Here is a 23,101-nt window from a genome sequence, read left to right as displayed (position 1 = left end):
TCCAGGGTAGGGTGCAAAGGTGTTGCTGCAGCCGTGGTTGTGCTTCCTGTGGATCGGGTGTTTGAAGACGTTGTCTCTGAAGTGGTGTATAGTATTGTCAGGGTGGGCGTCGTTACCGTGTCTGAGGGAGAAGTCGTCGCCATGTGAGGAGCTGAGGGAGTGGGGGAAGTGACTGTAATCGATGTGGCAGGGGTTGAAGCGTCAGTGGGAGTGGAGCTTTCACTTGTGGCCCAGGTGACAGTGGTAGTGGGAGATCTCGGGGTGGATGTGGTGTGGGGCGGATGCGGTGTGGTAAGCAGGGTGGGTGGAGGGGTAGTGATGGTGGTGAAAGTGGGGGCAGGTTCTGTGGTTGAGGCAGGTGGAAATGACTGATGCACACTCGTGGGTGATGTCTGGATGTTGGTTGTCGCTGGGGTAGAGGTGGTGGATGTTGGAGAAGACACGACATTCGTGGGTGTGATGAATGACGTGATAGGGGGAGGTGCAGTGGTGCCAGTGGTGGCAGTGTGTTTAGGAAGATCACTGGTGGGCGTAAGGGTGATGTTCCCAGTGGTCGTGGCATGAGCGGTGGTGTAGGTTGACGTGCCTGTGTGTGTGGTGACTGCACTGGAGAATGGTGTTGCCGTGGTGGTCGAGGTTGTGACCGTGTGGGTGGTGGTGGGTGCCGGGGTGGTCCTCGTGCTTGTGCCCAGTGTACGTGTGCTGCTTGCAGATGAGGTGCTACCCTCAGTCTGCGTGGTCCCCGGACTGCTGGCAGATGTGGAAGGGGAGCCTGCAGATGTACCTGGGACACTGGTGGAGAGGGACGGAGTTGGACGGGGATGCGTGCTCGTGAGCGTAGGTGACATGCTAGGCGTTGTGGCAGAGGTTGTGCTTGTTTCTGCATTGTGGGAGGTGGGTGCTGAAGAGGAGGGGAAGGTGGGGGAGGAGGACGTGCTGGAGGCAGTTAATGTGGAGGTGAACTCGCTGGTGGTGGTCAAGGGGCCAGTGGTGCCCACTGACGTGGGGGTGGTGGTTGTCAGTGTTGTGGTTGGGATACGTGTACTAATAGAAGACAGGGCTGTGACTGTGGATGTCAGTCTGGTTCCAGAGGTAGGGTGCAAAGGTGTTGCTGCAGCCGTGGTTGTGCTTCCTGTAGATCGGGTGTTTGAAGACGTGGTCTCTGAAGTGGTGTATGGTGTTGTGAGGGTGGGCATCGTTACCGTGTCTGAGGTAGAAGTCGTTGCCGTGTGAGGAGCTGAGGGAGTGGGGGAAGTGACTGTGATCGAGGTGGCAGGGGTTGAAGTGTCAGTGAGAGTGGAGCTTTCACTTGTGGCCCGGCGTGACAGTGGTAGTGGGAGATCTCGGGGTGGATGTGGTGTGGGGCGGATGCGGTGTGGTAAGCAGGGTGGGTGGAGGGGTAGTGATGGTGGTGAAAGTGGGGGCAGGTTCTGTGGTTGAGGCAGGTGGAAATGACTGATGCACACTCGTGGGTGATGTCTGGATGTTGGTTGTCGCTGGGGTAGAGGTGGTGGATGTTGGAGAAGACACGACATTAGTGGGTGTGATGAATGACGTGATAGGGGGAGGTGCAGTGGTGCCTGTGGTGGCAGTGTGTCTAGGAAGGTCACTGGTGGGCGTAAGGGTGATGTTCCCAGTGGTCGTGGCATGAGCGGTTGTGTAGGTCGACATGCCTGTGTGTGTGGCGGCTGCAGTGGAGGAGGGTGGTCCCATGGTGGTCGAGGTTGTGACCGTGTGGGTGGTGGTGGGTGCCGGGGTGGTCCGCGCGCTTGTGCCCAGTGTACGTGTGCTGCTTGCAGATGAGGTGCTACCCTCAGTCTGCGTGGTCCCCAGACTGCTGGCAGACGAGGAAGGGGAGCCTGCAGATGTACCTGGGACACTGGTGGAGAGGGACGGAGTTGGAGGGGGATGTGTGCTCGTGAGCGTAGGTGACATGTTAGGCGTTGTGGCAGAGGTTGTGCTTGTTTCTGCATTGTGGGAGGTGGGTGCTGAAGAGGAGGGGAAGGTGGGGGAGGAGGACGTGCTGGAGGCAGTCAATGTGGAGGTGAACTCGCTGGTGATGGTCAAGGGGCCAATGGTGCCCACCGACGTGGGGGTGGTGCTTGTCAGTGTTGTGGTTGGGATACGTGTAGTAATAGAAGACGGGGCAGTGACTGTGGATGTCAGTCTGGTTCCAGAGGTAGGATGCGAAGGTGTTGCTGCAGCCGTGGTTGTGCTTCCTGTGGATCGGGTGTTTGAAGACGTTGTCTCTGAAGTGGTGTATAGTATTGTCAGGGTGGGCGTCGTTACCGTGTCTGAGGGAGAAGTCGTCGCCGTGTGAGGAGCTGAGGGAGTGGGGGAAGTGACTGTGATCGAGGTGGCAGGGGTTGAAGTGTCAGTGGGAGTGGAGCTTTCACTTGTGGCCCGGGTGACAGTGGTAGTGGGAGATCTTGGGGTGGATGTGGTGTGTGGCGGAAGCGGTGTGGTAAGCAGGGTGGGTGGAGGGGTAGGGATGGTGGTGAAAGTGGGGGCAGGTTCTGTGGTTGAGGCAGGTGGAAATGACTGATGCACACTCGTGGGTGATGTCTGGATGTTGGTTGTCGCTGGGTAGAGGTGGTGGATGTGGAGAAGACACGACATTCGTGGGTGTGATGGACGACGTGATAGGGGCAGGTGCAGTGGTGCCTGTGCTGGCAGTGTGTCTAGGAAGGTCACTGGTGGGCATAAGGGTGATGTTCCCAGTGGTCGTGGCATGAGCGGTAGTGTAGGTCAACATGCCTGTGTGTGTGGTGACTGCAGTGGAGGAGGGTGTTCCCGTGGTGGTCGAGGTTGTGACCGTGTGTGTAGTGGTGGGTGCCGGGGTGGTCCCCGCGCTTGTGCCCAGTGTACGTGTGCTGCTTGCAGATGAGGTGCTACCCTCAGTCTGCGTGGTCCCCAGACTGCTGGCAGACGAGGAAGGGGAGCCTGCAGATGTACCTGGGACACTGGTGGAGAGGGACGGAGTTGGAGGGGGATGCGTGCTCGTGAGCGTAGGTGACATGCTAGGCGTTGTGGCAGAGGTTGTGCTTGTTTCTGCATTGTGGGAGGTGGGTGCTGAAGAGGAGGGGAAGGTGGGGGAGGAGGACGTGCTGGAGGCAGTTAATGTGAAGGTGAACTCGCTGGTGGTGGTCAAGGGGCCAGTGGTGCCCAGGGACGTGGGGGTGGTGGTTGTCAGTGTTGTGGTTGGGATACGTGTAGTAATAGAAGACGGGGCAGTGACTGTGGATGTCAGTCTGGTTCCAGAGGTAGGATGCGAAGGTGTTGCTGCAGCCGTGGTTGTGCTTCCTGTGGATCGGGTGTTTGAAGACGTGGTCTCTGAAGTGGTGTATAGTATTGTGAGGGTGGGCGTCGTTACCGTGTCTGAGGTAGAAGTCGTCGCCGTGTGAGGAGCTGAGGGAGTGGGGGAAGTGACTGTGATCGATGTGGCAGGGGTTGAAGCGTCAGTGGGAGTGGAGCTTTCACTTGTGGCCCGGGTGACAGTGGTAGTGGGAGATCTCGGGGTGGATGTGGTGTGGGGCGGAAGCGGTGTGGTAAGCAGGGTGGGTGGAGGGGTAGTGATGGTGGTGAAAGTGGGGGCAGGTTCTGTGGTTGAGGCAGGTGGAAATGACTGATGCACACTCGTGGGTGATGTCTGGATGTTGGTTGTCGCTGGGGTAGAGGTGGTGGATGTTGGAGAAGACACGACATTCGTGGGTGTGATGAATGACGTGATAGGGGGAGGTGCAGTGGTGCCTGTGGTGGCAGTGTGTCTAGGAAGGTCACTGGTGGGCGTAAGGGTGATGTTCCCAGTGGTCGTGGCATGAGCGGTGGTGTAGGTTGACGTGCCTGTGTGTGTGGTGACTGCAGTGGAGAATGGTGTTGCCGTGGTGGTCGAGGTTGTGACCGTGTGGGTGGTGGTGGGTGCCGGGGTGGTCCTCGTGCTTGTGCCCAGTGTACGTGTGCTGCTTGCAGATGAGGTGCTACCCTCAGTCTGCGTGGTCCCCGGACTGCTGGCAGATGTGGAAGGGGAGCCTGCAGATGTACCTGGGACACTGGTCGAGAGGGACGGAGTTGGAGGGGGATGCGTGCTCGTGAGCGTAGGTGACATGCTAGGCGTTGTGGCAGAGGTTGTGCTTGTTTCCGCATTGTGGGAGGTGGGCGATGAAGAGGAGATGAAGGTAGGGGAGGAGGACTTGCTGGAGGCAGTTAATGTGGAGGTGGACTCACTGGTGGTGGTCAAGGGGCCAGTGGTGCCCACCGACGTGGGGATCGTGGTTGTCAGTGTTGTGGTTGGGATACGTGTACTAATAGAAGACGGGGCTGTGACTGTGGATGTCAGTCTGGTTCCAGAGGTAGGGTGCAAAGGTGTTGCTGCAGCCGTGGTTGTGCTTCCTGTAGATCGGGTGTTTGAAGACGTGGTCTCTGTAGTGGTGTATGGTGTTGTGAGGGTGGGCATCGTTACCGTGTCTGAGGTAGAAGTCGTCGCCGTGTGAGGAGCTGAGGGAGTGGGGGAAGTGACTGTGATCGAGGTGGCAGGGGTTGAAGTCTCAGTGAGAGTGGAGCTTTCACTTGTGGCCCGGGTGACAGTGGTAGTGGGAGATCTCGGGGTGGATGTGGTGTGGGGCGGATGCGGTGTGGTAAGCAGGGTGGGTGGAGGGGTAGTGATGGTGGTGAAAGTGGGGGCAGGTTCTGTGGTTGAGGCAGGTGGAAATGACTGATGCACACTCGTGGGTGATGTCTGGATGTTGGTTGTCGCTGGGGTAGAGGTGGTGGATGTTGGAGAAGACACGACATTCGTGGGTGTGATGAATGACGTGATAGGGGGAGGTGCAGTGGTGCCTGTGGTGGCAGTGTGTCTAGGAAGGTCACTGGTGGGCGTAAGGGTGATGTTCCCAGTGGTCGTGTCATGAGCGGTTGTGTAGGTCGACATGCCTGTGTGTGTGGTGGCTGCAGTGGAGGAGGGTGGTCCCATGGTGGTCGAGGTTGTGACCGTGTGGGTGGTGGTGGGTGCCGGGGTGGTCCCCGCGCTTGTGCCCAGTGTACGTGTGCTGCTTGCAGATGAGGTGCTACCCTCAGTCTGCGTGGTCCCCAGACTGCTGGCAGACAAGGAAGGGGAGCCTGCAGATGTACCTGGGACACTGGTGGAGAGGGACGGAGTTGGAGGGGGATGCGTGCTCGTGAGCGTAGGTGACATGCTAGGTGTTGTGGCAGAGGTTGTGCTTGTTTCCGCATTGTGGGAGGTGGGTGCTGAAGAGGAGGGGAAGGTGGGGGAGGAGGACGTGCTGGAGGCAGTTAATGTGAAGGTGAACTCGCTGGTGGTGGTCAAGGGGCCAGTGGTGCCCAGGGACGTGGGGGTGGTGGTTGTCAGTGTTGTGGTTGGGATACGTGTACTAATAGAAGACGGGGCAGTGACTGTGGATGTCAGTCTGGTTCCAGAGGTAGGGTGCGAAGGTGTTGCTGCAGCTGTGGTTGTGCTTCCTGTGGATCGGGTGTTTGAAGACGTGGTCTCTGAAGTGGTGTATAGTATTGTGAGGGTGGGCGTCATTACCGTGTCTGAGGTAGAAGTCGTCGCCATGTGAGGAGCTGAGGGAGTGGGGGAAGTGACTGTGATCGATGTGGCAGGGGTTGAAGCGTCAGTGGGAGTGGAGCTTTCACTTGTGGCCCGGGTGACAGTGGTAGTGGGAGATCTCGGGGTGGATGTGGTGTGGGGCGGAAGCGGTGTGGTAAGCAGGGTGGGTGGAGGGGTAGTGATGGTGGTGAAAGTGGGGGCAGGTTCTGTGGTTGAGGCAGGTGGAAATGACTGATGCACACTCGTGGGTGATGTCTGGATGTTGGTTGTCGCTGGGGTAGAGGTGGTGGATGTTGGAGAAGACACGACATTCGTGGGTGTGATGAATGACGTGATAGGGGGAGGTGCAGTGGTGCCAGTGGTGGCAGTGTGTTTAGGAAGGTCACTGGTGGGCGTAAGGGTGATGTTCCCAGTGGTCGTGGCATGAGCGGTGGTATAGGTTGACGTGCCTGTGTGTGTGGTCGCTGCAGTGGAGAAGGGTGTTGCCATGGTGGTCGAGGTTGTGACCGTGTGGGTGGTGGTGGGTGCCGGGGTGGTCCTCGTGCTTGTGCCCAGTGTACGTGTGCTGCTTGCAGATGAGGTGCTACCCTCAGTCTGCGTGGTCCCCGGACTGCTGGCAGATGTGGAAGGGGAGCCTGCAGATGTACCTGGGACACTGGTCGAGAGGGACGGAGTTGGAGGGGGATGCGTGCTCGTGAGCGTAGGTGACATGCTAGGCGTTGTGGCAGAGGTTGTGCTTGTTTCCGCATTGTGGGAGGTGGGCGATGAAGAGGAGATGAAGGTAGGGGAGGAGGACTTGCTGGAGGCAGTTAATGTGGAGGTGAACTCGCTGGTGGTGGTCAAGGGGCCAGTGGTGCCCACCGACGTGGGGGTGGTGGTTGTCAGTCTTGTGTTTGGGATACGTGTACTAATAGAAGACGGAGCTGTGACTGTGGATGTCAGTCTGGTTCCAGAGGTTTGGTGCGAAGGTGTTGCACCAGCCATGGTTGTGCTTCCTGTGGATCGGGTGTTTGAAGACATGGTCTCTGAAGTGGTGTATAGTATTGTGAGTGTGGGTGTTGTTACCGTGTCTGAGGTAGAAGTCGTCGCCGTGTGAGGAGCTGAGGGAGTGGGGGAAGTGACTGTGATCAAGGTGGCAGGGGTTGAAGTGTCAGTGGGAGTGGAGCTTTCACTTGTGGCCTGGGTGACAGTGTTAGTGGGAGATCTTGGGGTGGATGTGTCGTGGGGTGGAGGCGATGTGGTAACCAGGCTGGGTGGAGGGGTAGTCATGGTGGTGAAATTGGAGTGAGGTTCTGTGGTTGAGGCAGGCGGAGACGACTGATGCACACTCATGGGTGATGTCTGGATGTTTGTTGTCGCTGGGGTAGAGGTGGTGGATGTTGGAGAAGACACGACATTCATGGGTGTGATGGATGACGTGATTGGGGGAGGTGCAGTGGTGCTGGTGTTAGGAGCCTGAGTCAGAAGGTCACTGATATGCGTAAGGGTGGTTTTCCTGGTGGTTCTTGCATGACCAGTTTTGTCGGTCGACTTGCCTCTTTGTGTCGTGGCTGCAGTGGAGGATGGTGGTCCTATTGTGGTCAAGGTTGTGATCATATGGGTGGTAGTGGGTACCGGGGTAGTCCCTGCGCTTGTGCCCAGTGTACGTGTGCTGCTTGCAGATGGCTTGCTACCCTCAGTCTGCGTCGTCCCCGGACTGCTGGCAGATGTGGAAGTGGAACCCCCAGATGTACTCAGAACACTGGTCGAGAGAGAGGGAGATGGAGTGGGATGCCTGGTCGTGTGCATAGGTGACATGTTAGGTGTCCTGGCAGACGTTGTTTTGACACTGAAGGTCATTTCTGTATTGTGTGAGGTGGTTGTTGAAGGGACAGTGGAAGTGGGTGATGCCGACGTGCTGGAGGCATTGAATGTGGATTTGGGGTTGGTTGTTGTGCTCGAGGAGCCTGTGGGGCCCACAGACTTGGTGGTGATGATTGTCAGTGATGCTGTGTGGGTACCTGTACTAATAGAAGATGGTGTGACTGTGGGTGTCTGTTTTGTATCAGTGGTGGGGCGTGAAGGGGTTATGGCTGACTTGGTTGTGCTTCCTGTGGATTGGAGGTTTGAAGAAGTGCTCTCTGAATTAGTATATATTGTTGTCAGAGTGGGTGTTGTTACTGTGTCTGAGGTAGAAGTCGTGGCCCTGTCAGGAGCTGAGGGAGTAGGGAAAGTGACTGTCATCGAGATGGCATGGGTCAAAGTGTCAGTGGGAATGGTGCCTTCAGCTGTGGCCAGGGTGACAGTGGTAGTGGGAGATGTCAGGGTGGACGTGGTGTGGGTTGGAGTCAGTGTGGTAACCATGGTTGATGGAGGGGTACTGATTGTGTTCAAGGTGGAGGCTGGTCCTGTTGTTGTGGCAGGCCAAGTTGACAGAAGCACACTCGTGGGTGATGTCCCAGTGGTGATGGTCACTGGGGTAGATCTGGTGAATGTTGGGGATGAGATGACATTCGTGGGAGTGATGGATGATGTGATTGGGGAAGGTACAGTGGTCCCTGTGGTGGGAGCCTGTGTAGGTAAGTCACTGATAGGAGTAATGGTGGTTTTCCAGGTGGTTGTGGCGTGAGCAGTTGTGATGGTTGTCCTGGCTGTTTGTGTCATGGCTGGAGTGTAGTAGGGTAGTCCCATGGTGGTGAACATCGTGAATGTATGGGTTGTAGTGGGTGCTGGGGTTGATTTTGCAGTCGTGCTCAGTGTGTTTGTGCTGCTTGCAAGGGAGGTGCTACCCTCTGTCTGCGTCGTCCCCAGACTGCTGGCAGCCGTGGAAGAGGAGCCTGCAGATGTACCTGGAACACTGGTTGAGAGGGAGGGAGATGGAGTGGGATGCGTGCTCATGACCGTAGGTGACATACTAGGTGTCATCGCAGAGCTTGTGTTGACACTAAAGGTCGTTTCTATATTGTGTGATGTGGAGGATGAAGGGACAGTGGAAGTTGGGGATGCCGACGTGCTGGAGGCATTGAATGTGGAGGTGAGGTTGGTCGTGGTGGTCAAGGAACCAGTGGTGCTCACAGATGTGGGGTTGATGGTGGTCAGTGTTGTGGTTGGGATACCAGTGCTAGCAGAAGACGGGGTTGTGATTGTGGATGTCTGTTCTCTATCAGAGCAAGGCTTCGATGGGGTTAGTGCAGATGTCGTTGTGCTTCCTGTGGACTGGATGTTTGAAGAAGTGGCCCCTGAAGTAGTGTGTAGTGTTGTCAGGGTGGGTGTTGTTACCTTGCCAGTCAGAGCAGTCGTATCCGTGCCTGCAACTGAGGGAGTTGGGGGAGTGACTGTGATCGACATGGCAGGGATTGAAGTTTCAGTGGGAGTGGTGCTTTCACTGGTGGCTGGGGTGACAGTGGGGGTGAGAGATGTTGGGGTGGATGTGACAAGGGTTGGAGGTAGTGTGGTGACCAGGGTGGATGGAAGGGTAGTGATGGTGGTCAAAGTGGGGACTGGTTCTGTGGTTGAGGCATGTGGAGATGACAGAAGCACACTTGTGGGTGATGTCCATATGTTGGTGGTCACTGGGGTAGAGGTGGTGGATGTTGGAGAAGACATGACATTCGTGGGAGTGATCGATGACGTGACTGGGGGAGGTGCAGTGCTACCTGTGGTGGGAGCCTGTGTAGGAACGTCACTGGTGGGTGTACGGGTGGTTTTCCCGGTGGTTGGCGCGTGAGTGGTTATGTCGGTCGTCTTGCCTGTTTGTGTCAGGGCTGGAGTGGAGGAGGGTGGTACCGTGGTGGTGGAAGTGGTGTATGTATAGATGGTAGTGGATGCCGGCATGTTTCCTGTGGTTGTGTGCAATGTTGTCGTGCCTGTTGCAGATGAGGTGCTGCCCTCAGTCCGCCTCGTCCGTGGACTGCTGGCAGACATGGAAGAGGAGACTGCAGTTGTACCTGGAACACTGGTTGACAGGGAAGAAGATGGAGTGGGACGTGTGCTCGTGAGCATAGGTGACATACTAGGTGTCATGGCATAGGTTGTGGTGACACTGAAGGCAGTGGTGGATGCTTCTGCCCTGGAGGAAAGCTCAGTAGAGGTGGTTGTGGCCATGGATAAAGTGCCTGTATTGGTGGTAGAAGAGAGGAATTCATTTGTAGGTCATTTTGTCACCATAACACCACAAAGGTTATTCCCACGCCATTTTCCAGAGACATATCACAAAAGGTAGGAATTTCCATCACTTATTCCCCATCACAGGCAGTTTGGGTTTGGGGCGTTTCAGGTTCTGAAGGCCAACATCTATCCACTCCTTGAGGCAGTCTCTCCAAGGGGAGTGGGGTTGCCTTGGTCCCTTGCGCACCTTGTCTGAGTGACCGACTTTTCAGCCCCAGGATGGCCTCTGCTGAGCATGTGGGTTCAGCTGAGGCTCCTGCCTCCTCCGCTCGCCACCCCATCCCTTGCTCCTAGCACACGTGCTCTTCCCTTCCTCTGCCCTCTCCTCCACCAGCTGCCCGCTCTGCTGTCTCTCTGCCCACACCTTTTGGCCCACCTCTGCCCCTCTCCCTCTGACCCTTGCTGTCTGGGCTGACGCTCCTCATTGATGAGAGAACCCAGCTAAGGCTGGGCTGGGGGTGGGGACACATCATGGACCCTGGGAGACAAGGGGTCAGACTCTGGAAGGCGGCATAGAGAACAGCAAAAGGCAAAACAGAGATTGAAGCCCAGACTCTACTGAGACTGGGGACAAGGAGAGAGAACCACAGTGACAGGCTGAGGGACAGGACAGACAAGGAAACTTCCAGAAAGAGATACCTTGGCAGGCAACCATGAATCCCGTAAGTTTTAGCAATATTAATAATAAAAATAGACATATTTTCTATCACCTACTCTGTTTCAGCCACAGGGTTATTAGTTTACAGATAGGCATCTGTTGCTCTGTAGATATATTACAGGTGGTAAGAGTGAGGGTCGGATATCGGAATGCCGGGAGGGAGTGACGGGGATGACTCAGGAAGCCACAGCAGTTGTAAGCAGGGAGCCCCGAGACATCCTGCTGACTCAGTGTCAGCCTTTTCCTCACCTGGACCCAGCACCTCTTCGCTCTGATGGCTGGGGTTTCACTTCTCAGCCAGGCTGGGGGTGTTATGGAGGTGGAGGGGTGGAGATTATGAAGATGCCTGGGCAAGAGCCCTTGGAGCCAGGAGGTTGCCCTGGAGGCAAGTGAGAGGGTGGACCGTGGGCCTCTGGGTGGGAAGGTCTAGGATTGGGGGTCAGGAGCAGACACGGGGAGGCAGAGGGAAGGCGAGTGAAGAGGAATTGCAGGGTTTCCAAGGGGCAGGAGAGAGAAGGCCTGGGAACCCACACCCACTGGGTGGTCTCAGATCCACCCTTTCGGACTAATCCGGATCTCCCCACCCCGGCCCTGCCAATGACAGCTGTACCCAGAAACATGGCCAGCTGGGGGCTGGCAGACAGGGCAGAGCTGGAGGAGGGGGCACCAAGACCAAAGGCCTTCGAAGAGGCCCCAGGGAGAAGAGGGCGGCCCAGGGGCAGAGGCTGGGACTCTCAGGAGGGCAGCACTGGTGGAAATCAAGGGAGAAATAGAATCCAGGGTGGAGGGAGCACCGAGGCTGGAGGAAGTGGGACAGCAGAAGAGGAGGGAGGCTCAGAAAACTGAACCAAAGTGGGAAGAGCACTCTTCCAGAAAGAGGGTTCACCCACTGTCCTGATGCGAGAGAGCCGACGCCTGCAACCTGCTGGGTGCTGGGCAGAGAGCGGCACCTGCTGGACCCAGCTCCCCTCTCCTCCCCCACGTCAGTTCTGTGTGCACAGAGAGATCTGAGGGACCCCTCCTCAATCTCCAATTAGGCCTCGGAGCCACCCCCGACACTCCTGCCCTGGAACATCAGGAGGGTCTCTCCAGCTCTCCCCGTACCTCACCCCCTCACCTCTGGTCACAGGAGAGGCTGTGAGCATCCAGAGGAGGCCGAGGAGCCTGAGCAGCTGCATGGGCCTGGTGCAGTGGTGGCTGGAGGCCGAGCAGATATCAGCACAGGGGACAGCAGCAGGGAGCCAGCCAAGGTGTGCGCAGCAGCACCCAGCCCAAACTGGAAGTTGTGGTGTCTACCCTGCTGGGTGTGGGGGTTAAGCACAGTGTCACCTGTGTAGCGCCCCACCGCACCTCTCTTCCCCCCTTCTCCCTATGTCTGACTTCATTGGTGTGGGGAGGGAAGACACAGAGAAGGTAGCACAAGCCCTGGAGGTGTCAGATGGGGAGAGCTGCTGGTGGCCCATCCCCTAGCCTGCCTGGCCCACTTGGAGCAGTTTCCAGGACCCTGCCCTTCCCCTCCTCTGCCCCCAACCAAGAGCTACCAAAACTGGAAGGAGGATACACTTGGCCAAGACCTTGGACTCTGGAGTCTGGGGCCACCTCTCACAGCCTCTCCTTCATTTCAATCCCAGCTTCAGGGGAGGGAGGTGGAACCTTGCTGTCTTTCACTGCCTTGGCTCTTCCCTCTCTCCATCCAGCCCTTAGCACAGCTCTGGAGCTGCGACACCATATCAATGCCGAGGGAGCAATGCTGCTGGGAGAATTCAATCAGAAGTCATTTCAATACCTGAGGATTTGGGCCAGGTCCCAGAAAAGAAAAATACAGATGGTCAATGGAAACAATCAACTGAATGACTAGCTTTGACCCAGCAGATTAGCAACTATTAGGACATTTGAATCCATTCACTGTTGGGAAAGGTGTGAAGAATAAAGACTCCTTATCCAGCTGATGGAAGAGTAAGTGGGTTGGGCTTTAAAATGGCAATTGGGTGGCATCTATTAAAATTTTAAATACACTCTCAAGGTCGCAGTAATTCCACTGTTCCCTCTCTGTGTTCAAGAAGCACTTCAAGGAGGCATTCATGAGGATGTTAAGTGCCGTTCAGTTTATTGAAATTCCAATACAGATTGGAAACAACCCGAATGACTGTTAATAGGAAACTAGAATGACTATGGAAAAGTCACTCTATAGGCTACCATGCTCAAATCAAAATGGTACCATGGTGGAAAGACTTTCAGAATGTCTTATTGAATGAAGCCAGTAGACACAGGTTTGTTAAAGCACACAACATATATATTTCCTGTGAATACACATACACACACAAACACACACACACACATATGCAAGTGCATTCAAAATTTGGAAAGAGGCTCACCTACCCCAATAACAGGGGTAAGGATAGCTCAGAGACGCACGGGAATGATGGTCAGGGAACTTGAGCTCTATCTGTAGTTTTTACTTTTTACTTTGACGAAGATTCTGTCCTTGACCAAACTCTAGCCAGGCTCCTCTGAGCCCTCTTCTCAAACACACCTCAACCTTGGTCTATAAAGACTTGAACAAACACTAACAAGGTTTCTAACAGCTCAAAACCATACCTCCAGGATGACCACAGTCCCCCTTAAAGTGCCTGCCTGAAAAAAGTAAAGGCTGCCGAGAGAACTCACTGTCTGTTCCAGCAACACCTGAAGATGGGGCCCATCTCCCAGCCTCTGTGGAGGGATGGGAACCTAATTTTGATAAGTGCCACTTAGCAAGCCCAGATGGGTTTCACACCAAAACCCCTCCTCTTTTTGTAATTTTTCACCTCCCTGATTCTACTGAGACCCTGCTCTCCACCCTCCCTCCTCCCTCACTCTCCCTTTAAAATGCCCAGTCAGCTCTGTGCAAGTCAAAGTGGCCTTCAGTTCACACTGGACTCTCTTCCCAATGGTAATAGTATCTTACTGATTAAAATCTGTTCTTACCACATTAACGAGTGTCTTTCTTGGTTTATCTTTGACAACTTGGTCACTAACTATGTGTTTGAAGATAATTAAAAAATAACTCAGAGTAGGATTCTGGGAATCTGGCACAGTAGGACACACCAGGAGTCCATCCTCCCACCCAGACAACAATTGCACTGGCAGAATCTGTCTACTGTAACAGTTTGAGTCTGAGAGTCTGTTGAAGGCTTGCAACTTCCAGCGGAAGACCTGGATGGTAAACTGCAATTAATTTTGGTCATCTTCGGCTTGTAGCACAGTAGCAGCTACCCGTCCCACACCCACAGCCACATGGCCTGCAGCATTGCGTGTGTTCCTGGAGCAGCTTGCACACTGCTTGTAGGAGCTACGCTAGGCACAATGGACCATGTGCTCAAATATCAGGAATCTGTGCTCTGAATAGTGAGTGCTGCTTCTGCTCAGGAAGGTGCAGGAGAAGAGGCACAGAGTCATTGTTATTGCAGCTCTCCCACATTCTTTCAAGACCCTCCCCCTCCCCCTGAAAGGACTTCTGGAGCATTTAAAGGGCCAGTGCCCTTCCCCCGCTTTCCTTTTTTTTCTTTTTCACGTTTTGGGAGTAAGACATTAAAGACTAGGAGATTCAAAACAACCACATATATAGGGAAAATTAGAAGTGACTGTGCATGCCCAGGGAAAGGATTAGAAAAGAGCTGAGAAGACCTTCGTTTACACGTCATGCTGCTCTTTGGCACACAGACAGGCTACAATAGTGAAATACAAAAATAAACAAAAGCAATAACAGGAAACAGCAAACGCTGGGGAAGGACGAGAATCTGATTTCCAGAATTACCACACTATTAGATTCAAAGGTTCAGTGTTCAACAAAAAATCACAAAGCATGCAAAGAAACAGGAAGATATTGTTCATTCAAGGAAAAAACATAAATCAACAGAAATTGTCCTGGAAGAAAACTTAATGGTAGATATACTAGACAAAGACATTAGAACAACTGACTTAAAGATGCTCAAAGAACTACAGGAAGAAGTGAGGAGAGCCCAGAAAATGGTTTGTGGACAAAATGGAAATATCAACAAAGAGACAGAAAACCTAAAGAGAAACCAAGAAAAAATTCTGGAGTTGAACAGTCCAATAACTGAAATTAAAAATTCACTAGAGGGATTCTAAGGCAGATTTGAGCAGGCAGAAGAAAGGATCTTCAAACTTGAAGATAGGACAATGGGAATTACTGAGTCTGAGAAAAAGGAAGAAAACAACATTGAAGAAAAGTGAGCAGAGCCTAAGGGACCTGTGGGACACCATCAAGCAGACCAACACACATATTGTGGAAGTCCCAGAAGAGGAAAGAGAGAATGGGAAGTGAGAATATTTGAAGAAATACTGGTGAAAACTTCCCAAATTTGATGAAAGACAGGAATATAAACATCCAAGAAGCTCAACAAACTCCAAACAAGATAAACTCAAAGAGACCCACACTGAGACACACCATAATCAAAATTTCAACAGCCAAATCCAAAGAGAGAATCTTGAAAGTAGGAAGAGAGAAGCCAGTTGTCACACATAAGATGTCCTCCATAAGATCATCAGCAGATTTCTCATCAGAAACATTGGAGGCTAGAAGACAGTGGGCTAACAGAGTCAAAGGGTTAAAAGGAAAAAACTGGGAGAAGGGGTGGAGCAAAATGGCAGGATGAGCTGACCTAGGATTCTCTCCCCTCCAAAATACAATAAAGGATTGGAAAAACTTAATTTCAGAGAATAATTCTAATGCCAACACGTGAGGGACCTACCATACCAAGAAGGTGGAGATCATAAACCTTGCTGAGGGCCTCAGAGGCGCTGGAAGGGGTAGGAGAGAATGTCGCTCCCTCCCATAGAGTCTGCGATCGCTGCCGCGCAGTCCGGGAAGGAGCAGGGGAGGGGCCGCACAACCGGGGGATCATCCAGGACTCCTGCTGCTGGTTCAGTGGAAACCCGCTGACAGGGGAAAGCTTCCATGCGCGGGACCCCATAAATCGAGGGCATTGGGAGACCAGAGAACAGAACTGATCTGAATCCAGACCAGCAGGTGAGAATAGCAGTCCCTCCCTCCCAGCAAAGCCTCTGGGCGCCGCCATCTTGCCCAAAGGCAGAGAGCTCAGAACACGCGGCTCTCGACCCCCCATCTAGTGGCGACAGGCTGTAACTGCAACCGAATTCTACCACCATGCGAAAAAACCACTCCTCTACCATCCAGCAATTTATAAAAGCCCCAGACCAGAAGGAAAACAATAAAAACATAGAATTAAGTCCTGAGGACTTGGAATTAGGTAAACTAAGTGATAATGAGTTCACAGCAGCTATAACCAAAAAACTCAATGAGGTAGAGAGAAAGATAGAGAAACAAGCCAATGAGTTCTGGAGTTACTTCACAAAAGAGATTGAAATCATAAAGAAGAATCAAACAGAATTACTAGACATGAAAAGCACAATGGACCAGATAAAACAGAATACGGATTCCCTGAATGCCCGTGTAGACACCATAGAAGAGCAAATTAACATAACTGAAGATGGACAGGCTGCATGGCTCCAGACAGAAGAAAAAGGAGAACTGAGAATTGAAAAAAAAAAAAAAGAGGAAAATCTCAGAGAGATAGTGGAATCAATGAGGAGTAAGAACTTAAGGATCATAGGAATTCCCAAGAATGTGGAAAAGGGAAATGGAGCAGAAGGTGTGCTTAACGAAATTATTGAAGAGAACTTCCCAAATCTAGGGATTGATGAAGAAATGTGTGTAGAGGAAGCTTTAAGATCTCCTAGATTTGTCAATGTAAAAAGACCTACTGCAAGGCACATAGTAGTACAATTGGCAAGAAGGAAAGATAAAGAAAGAATACTCAGGGAAATAAGAAAAAAGAAGAGAATAACCTATAAAGGAGCCTCTATCAGACTTTCAGCAGATTTCTCTACAGAAACCTTACAAGCTAGGAGAGAATGGAATGACATATTCAAAGCTTTAAAAGATAAAAATCTTCAGCCAAGAATACTCTATCCAGCAAGAATTTCCTTCAGATATGAGGGAAAAATTAAATCTTTTCCAGGCAAACAAAAGTTAAGGGAATTTGTAACTAAAAGCCCTCCCCTATAAGAAATCCTCAAGAAGGCTCTGATGCCTGAAAAAAGAAAAAAGGGAGAAAGGGGTCACAATCCACAGACTAGGGAGACCGATGGATAGAACCAGAACAGGATAGCAAATATTCAACCATAGCATTAGGGTAAAGGTAAGGAAACTACCAAAGCAAGGACGATCTTATCACTCTAACTACAAATTCATAACACGAGTTGGAATAAGAAATGAAAATAATTATTTAGGAGGGGAAGAGCAAAGGGTCTAAATCAGTATTGGCCAAGTAAGTAAGAGACCACCAGAGAATAGACTATATTATACATGAGATTCTAAATACAAACTTCAGGGTAGACACTAAAATAAAATACAGAACAGAGTCACAAATCATAAATAAGGAAAAATTTAAGAAACCCAACATAAGAAATTGCAGTATTAAATGGGTACGCTAAAGCACACAGGAAAACAAGATAATGAGCAACAGATTGACAGCTTTAAGTCCACATGTGTCAATACTCACTCTCAATGTAAATGGATTGAACTCTCCAATAAAAAGACACAGAGTGGCAAAATGGATTAAAGAACAAGATCCAACAATTTGTTGCCTCCAAGAAACACACCTCAGCCCCAAGGACAAACACAGGCTCAGGGTGAAGGGGTGGAGGACAATACTTCAAGCTAATAGCAAGAAAAAAAAGGCAGGTGTTGCAATTCTTATATCAGACAAAGTGGATTTCAAAATAAGACAGGTAAAGAGAGACACAGAGGGACAATATATAATGATCAAAGGGACACTTCATCAAGAAGAAATAACGCTTGTAAATATCTATGCACCCAACACAGGAGCACCAAGATTCAGAAAGCAACTATTAACAGACCTAAAGGAAGATGTTAAAAACAACACAATAATAGTAGGGGACCTCAACACCCCACTCACATCAATGGACAGATCATCCAGACAGAAAATCAACAAGGAAATAGTGGAGCTAAATGAAAAACTAAAACAATTGGACTTAATAGACATGTATAGATCACTCCACCCTAAAAGAGCTGAATACACATTCTTCTCAAGTGCACATGGAATATTCTCAAGGATAGACCACATGGTGGGAAACAAGGCAAGCCTCTACAAATTTTTAAAAAATTGAAATAATAACAAGCATCTTCTCCAATCATAATGCTATAAGGCTAGAAATTAATTACAAGATAAAAGCTGAGAAAGGCACGAAGATGTGGAGACTAAACAACACACTACTGAACAAGCAATGGATCATTGAAGAAATTAAAGAAGAAACCAAAAAATACCTGGAAACAAATGAAAATGATAGCATGCTATACCAACTCATATGGCATACAGCAAAAGCTGTATTAAGAGGAAAATTCATCACAATACAGGCACATCTTAACAAACAAGAAAAATCCCAAATAAGCAATCTTAAACTACACCTAACTGAACTAGAGAAAAAAGAACAAATAAAGCCCAAAGTCAGCAGAAGGAGAGAAATAATAAAAATCAGAGCAGAAATAAATATTATTGAAAAAGGAAGGAGAAAGGATCAATGAAACAAAGAGCTGGTTTTTTGAGAAGATAAATAAAATTGACAAACCCCTAGCCAGACTTACAAAGAAAAAAGGGAGAAAGCTCAAATAAACAAAATGAGAAATGAAAGAACAGAAATAACAACAGACTCTGCAGAAATACAACGGATTATGAGAGAATACTACGAAAAACTATATGCCAACAGAATGGATAACCTAGAGGAAATGGATAAATTCTTGGATTCCTACAATCTCCCAAAGCTCACTCAAGAAGAGGCAGACAATTTGAACAGACCAATCACAAGGAAAGAGATTGAAACAGCAATCAAAAACATCCCAAAGAATAAAACCCCAGGACCGGATGGCTTTCCTGGGGAATTCCACCAAACTTTCAGAGAGGATTTAATACCTATCCTTTTCAAGCTATTCCAAAAAATTAGGGAAGATGGAACACTTCCTAACACATTCTATGAGGCCAACATCACGCTGATACCAAAACCTGACAAGGACACCACGAGAAAAGAGAACTATAGGCCAATATCACTGATGAACATAGATGGAAAAATTCTAAACAAAATTTTGGCAACCAGAATTTAGCAATTCATCAAAAGGATCATACATCATGGTCAGGTGGGATTCATACCAGGGACTCAGGGATGGTTCAACATCCACAAATCAATCAATGTGATACACCACATCAACAAACTAAGGAATAAAAACCACATGATCATCTCAATAGATGCAGAGAAGGCATTTGACAAGATCCAACAGCCATTTATGATAAAAACTCTGGACAAATGGGCATAGAAGGAAACTACCTCAACATAATAAAGGCCATATATGACAAACCCACAGACAACATCATACTCAATGGGCAAAAACTGAACGCCATCCCCCTGAAAACAGGAATGAGACAAGGATGCCCTCTATCACCACTCTTATTCAACATAGTACTGGAGGTCCTGGCCAGGGCAATCAGGCAAGAAAAAGGAATAAAAGGAATCCAAATAGGGAGGGAAGAAGTGAAACTCTCGCTGTTTGCAGACGACATGATCGTATATATAGAAAACCCCAAAGAATCCATTGGAAAACTCTTAGAAGTAATCAACAACTACAGCAAAGTTGCAGGGTACAAAATCGATTTGCATAAATCAGTAGCATTTCTATACTCCAATAATGAAGTAACAGAAAAAGAACTTAAGAACACAATACCATTCATAATCGCAACAAAAAGAATAAAATACCTTGGGGTAAATTTAACTAAGGAAGTGAAGGACCTATGTAATGAAAATTACAAGGCCTTTCTGAGAGAATTGGATGACGACATAAGGAGATGGAAAGACATTCCATGTACATGGATTGGAAGAATAGACATAGTTAAAATGTCTGTTCTACCTAAAGCAATCTACAGATTCAATGCCATCCCAATCAGAGTCCCAATGACATTCTTTGCAGAATTAGAAAAAAGAATCCTAAAATTCATATGGGGCAACAAAAGACCCCGAATTTCTAAAGCAATCCTGAGAAAAAAGAACAAAACGGGAGGCATCACAATCCCTGACTTCAAAACATACTACAAAGCTACAGTAATCAAAACAGCATGGTACTGGTACAAAAACAGGTGCACAGATCAATGGAACAGAATTGAAAGCCCAGAAATAAAACCACACATCTATGGACAGCTTATCTTCGACAAAGGAGCTGAGGGCCTACAATGGAGAAAAGAAAGTCTTTTCAACAAATGGTGCTGGGAAAACAGGAAAGGCACATGTAAAAGAATGAAAATTGACCAATCTTTCTCACCATTCACCAAAATAAACTCAAAATGGATCAAAGACCTAAAGGTGAGACCTGAAACCATAAGTCTTCTAGAAGAAAACGTAGGTAGTACACTCTTTGACATCAGTAGTAAAAGGATCTTTTCAGACACCATGCCTTCTCAGAGAAGGGAAACAATAGAAAGAATAAACAAATGGGACTTCATCAGACTAAAGAGCTTCTTCAAGGCAAAGGAAAACAGGATTGAAACAAAAAAACAACCCACTAACTGGGAAAAAATATTTGCAAGTCATATATCTGACAAAGGCTTAATATCCATAATATATAAAGAACTCTGACAACTCAACAACAAAAAATCAAACAACCCAACCAAAAAATGGGCTGGAGACATGAACAGACATTTCTCCAAAGAAGATATACGGATGGCCAATAGGCACATGAAAAGATGCTCATCATCGCTGATCATCAGGGAAATGCAAATCAAAACTACACTAAGATATCACCTTACACCTATTAGAATGACAAAACTATCTAAAACTAATAGTAACAAATGTTGGAGAGGTTGTGGAGAAAAAGGAACCCTCATACACTGCTGGTGGGAATGCAGACTGGTGCAGCCACTATGGAAAACAGTATGGAGGTTCCTCAAAAAATGAAAAATAGAACTACCATATGATCCAGCCATCCCACTACTGGGTATTTATCCAAAGAGCTTGAAGTCAGCAATCCCAAAAGTTGTATGTACCCCAATGTTCATTGCAGCATTATTTACAATAGCCAAGACATGGAAGCAACCTAAGTGCCCATCAACAGACGAATGGATAAAGAAGATGTGGTACATAAATACAATGGAACACTACTCAGCTGCAAAACAGAGCAAAATCATTCCATTTGCAATAACATGGATGGACCTTGAGGGAATTATGTTAAGTGAAACAAGCCAGCTAGAGAAGCACTCATATGAGGAATTTAAAAATGTGGACTAAGAACAGTTTAGTGGCTACCAGGGGAAAGGTGGGGTGGGGGGTGGGCACAAAGGGTAAAGTGGTGCACCTACAACATGAATGACAAACAATAAAGTGCAACTGAAATTTCACAAGATTGTAACCTATCATTAACTCAATAAATAAATAAATAAAAGGAAAAAACTGTCAACCAAAAGTCCTACATCTAGCAAAACTGTTCTTTGAATGTAAGGGAGAAACTAAGACATTCCCAGATAAACAAAAGCTGAGGAAGTTAGTGACCACTAGACCTGCCCTGCAAGAAATGCTCAAAGGATTTCTGCAAGGTGAAGTGAAAGGACAATAGAGAGTAACTTGAAGCATATGGAATAATAAAGATCTCAGTAAATGTGAATACACGGGCAATTATAAAAGCTAGCATTATTGTAACAATGGTTTGTAACTACTTTTTGGTTTCTACATGATTTAAGAGGCTGATACACCCGTAATTGGGGTTTTTTCTTTAAATGTAAAAACTAGTATTACTGTAAGTGTGGTTTGAAACTCCAGATCTTTTCTACACAATTTAAGAGACATGCATTTAAAAGAAATTTTAGTTTATGTTTTGGGGCACACAGTGTATAAAGATGTAATTTTGTGATATCAACAACGGAAAAGAGGTGGGGAGGGACCTGTAAAAGAGCTGTGTTTTTGAATGTGATCGAAGTTAGGCTGGTATAAATTCAAATGAGAGTGTTATCACTTTAGGATGTTAAATGTAATCCCCATGGTAAATAAATAGAAAAAAAATAGCTGTAAAATATACACGAAAGGAAATTAAGAAGGAATTTAAACATTTTGCTACAAAAGATCTTTTTTCACACCAATCATTGGTGTTTAAGTTTCATTACACCACATTCTCACAACTCCTAGGTGGTCTGGGCAAGTCATATTACCACACTGAGCAGATGAGGAATAAAGAAATATGCCAACTAAACACAAAAAAATTCAGCAATGCAGGAAATGAGGGTCAAGTAAGCTATACAGCACATAGAACACAAAAAGCACAGTGACAGAAGAAAATCATTCCTTATCATTAAGGACTTTAAGTGTTAATTGGTAAAACTCTCTAAGCAAGAGACAGAGATAAGCAGAATGCATAAAACACATGATCCAGGTATATACCGTCTACAGGAGACTCACTTGAGATACAAAGACACAAACAGGCTGAAAGTGAAAGGATGGAAAAGGAGTCCATGCAAACAGTAACCAAAAGAAAGGAGGAGTGTCTATACTAATCCTAGACAAAATAGAATTTAAATCAAAAAAGATTACAAGAGACAAAGAACGACATTACATATATTAATAAAAGTTTCAACACAGAAATCGAAATATGATGTACACCTGAAATTTATATAATGTCATAAACAAATGTTAGCTCAATAAAAAATAAAATAAAAGGTTCAATACAGCAAGGAGATATAGCAATTATTAACATTTATGCACCTAATGACCAGAAAACTATAGGAAGCAAAAACTGACAGAATTGAAGAGACAAATACACAGTTCTACAGCAATAGTTGGAGACTTCAATACCCTACTCACGATAATGGATAGAACCAGACAGAAGATAAATAAGGAAACGGAAGACTTCAACAACACAGTACACTGACTAGACCTGATACACGCGTCCAGAACACTCTCCCCAATAACAGCATACACGTTCTCCTCAAGTGCACAGGGGACATTTCCAGGATAGGCCATTTCTTAGGCCACAAATTAAGTCTCAGTAAAATTTAAAAGACAGATATCATACAGAGTATCTTCTCTAACCATGACAGGATGGAGTTACAAATTAATGACAGAAGGAAAACCAGGAAAATTCAAAAAATTGTGGAAATTAAGCAATACACTTTTAAGCAACCAATGCATCAAAGAACAAATCACCAGGGAAATCAGAAAATACTGATAAACAAATGAAAACAAAAACACAACATACCAAAACTTATGGAATGCATCAAATGTGGTGCTAAAGAACAAATTCATAGCTATGAACTCATTAAAAATAAGAAATATCTTAAATCAACAACCTAACTTTACGACTTAAGGAACTAGAAAAAAAAAATAAGAACAAGGTAAATCCAAAGCTAGCCGAAGGAAGGAAATAATAAAGATTAGAGCAGAGTAAATGAAATAGAAAATAGAAAAAACAATACAGAAAATCAACAAAACCAATAATTGATTCTTTGGAAAGACCAACAAAATTGACAAGCCTTTAGCTAAATGGACTGAAAACAAATGGAGAGAATGGGCAGCTCCAGTGGCCTGGTGGTTATGTTTGGTGCACTCCACTTCAGCAGCCCAGGTTCACTTCCCAGGTGCGACCCCACACCACTGGTCTG

General features: G+C 48.4%; 1 long non-coding RNA gene across 1 annotated transcript in view; it reads right to left on the bottom strand.

The window, feature by feature from the left end:
- Positions 1-2,612: 2,612 nt before the first annotated feature.
- The window catches only part of LOC139074705 (uncharacterized), a 31,084-nt gene continuing 10,595 nt past the window's right edge, over positions 2,613-23,101 (bottom strand). The window contains exons 2-3 of the long non-coding RNA XR_011524359.1: positions 11,488-11,667; positions 2,613-9,660 (exon numbers count right to left, since the gene is read on the bottom strand). This is a non-coding gene — a long non-coding RNA (uncharacterized lncRNA). The remainder of the gene's footprint in view (positions 9,661-11,487; positions 11,668-23,101) is intronic.

Source organism: Equus przewalskii, chromosome 12, assembly GCF_037783145.1.
Source record: "Equus przewalskii isolate Varuska chromosome 12, EquPr2, whole genome shotgun sequence".
NCBI classification, from domain to species: domain Eukaryota; kingdom Metazoa; phylum Chordata; class Mammalia; order Perissodactyla; family Equidae; genus Equus; species Equus przewalskii.
This window is presented reverse-complemented; position numbering and strand designations above follow the sequence as displayed.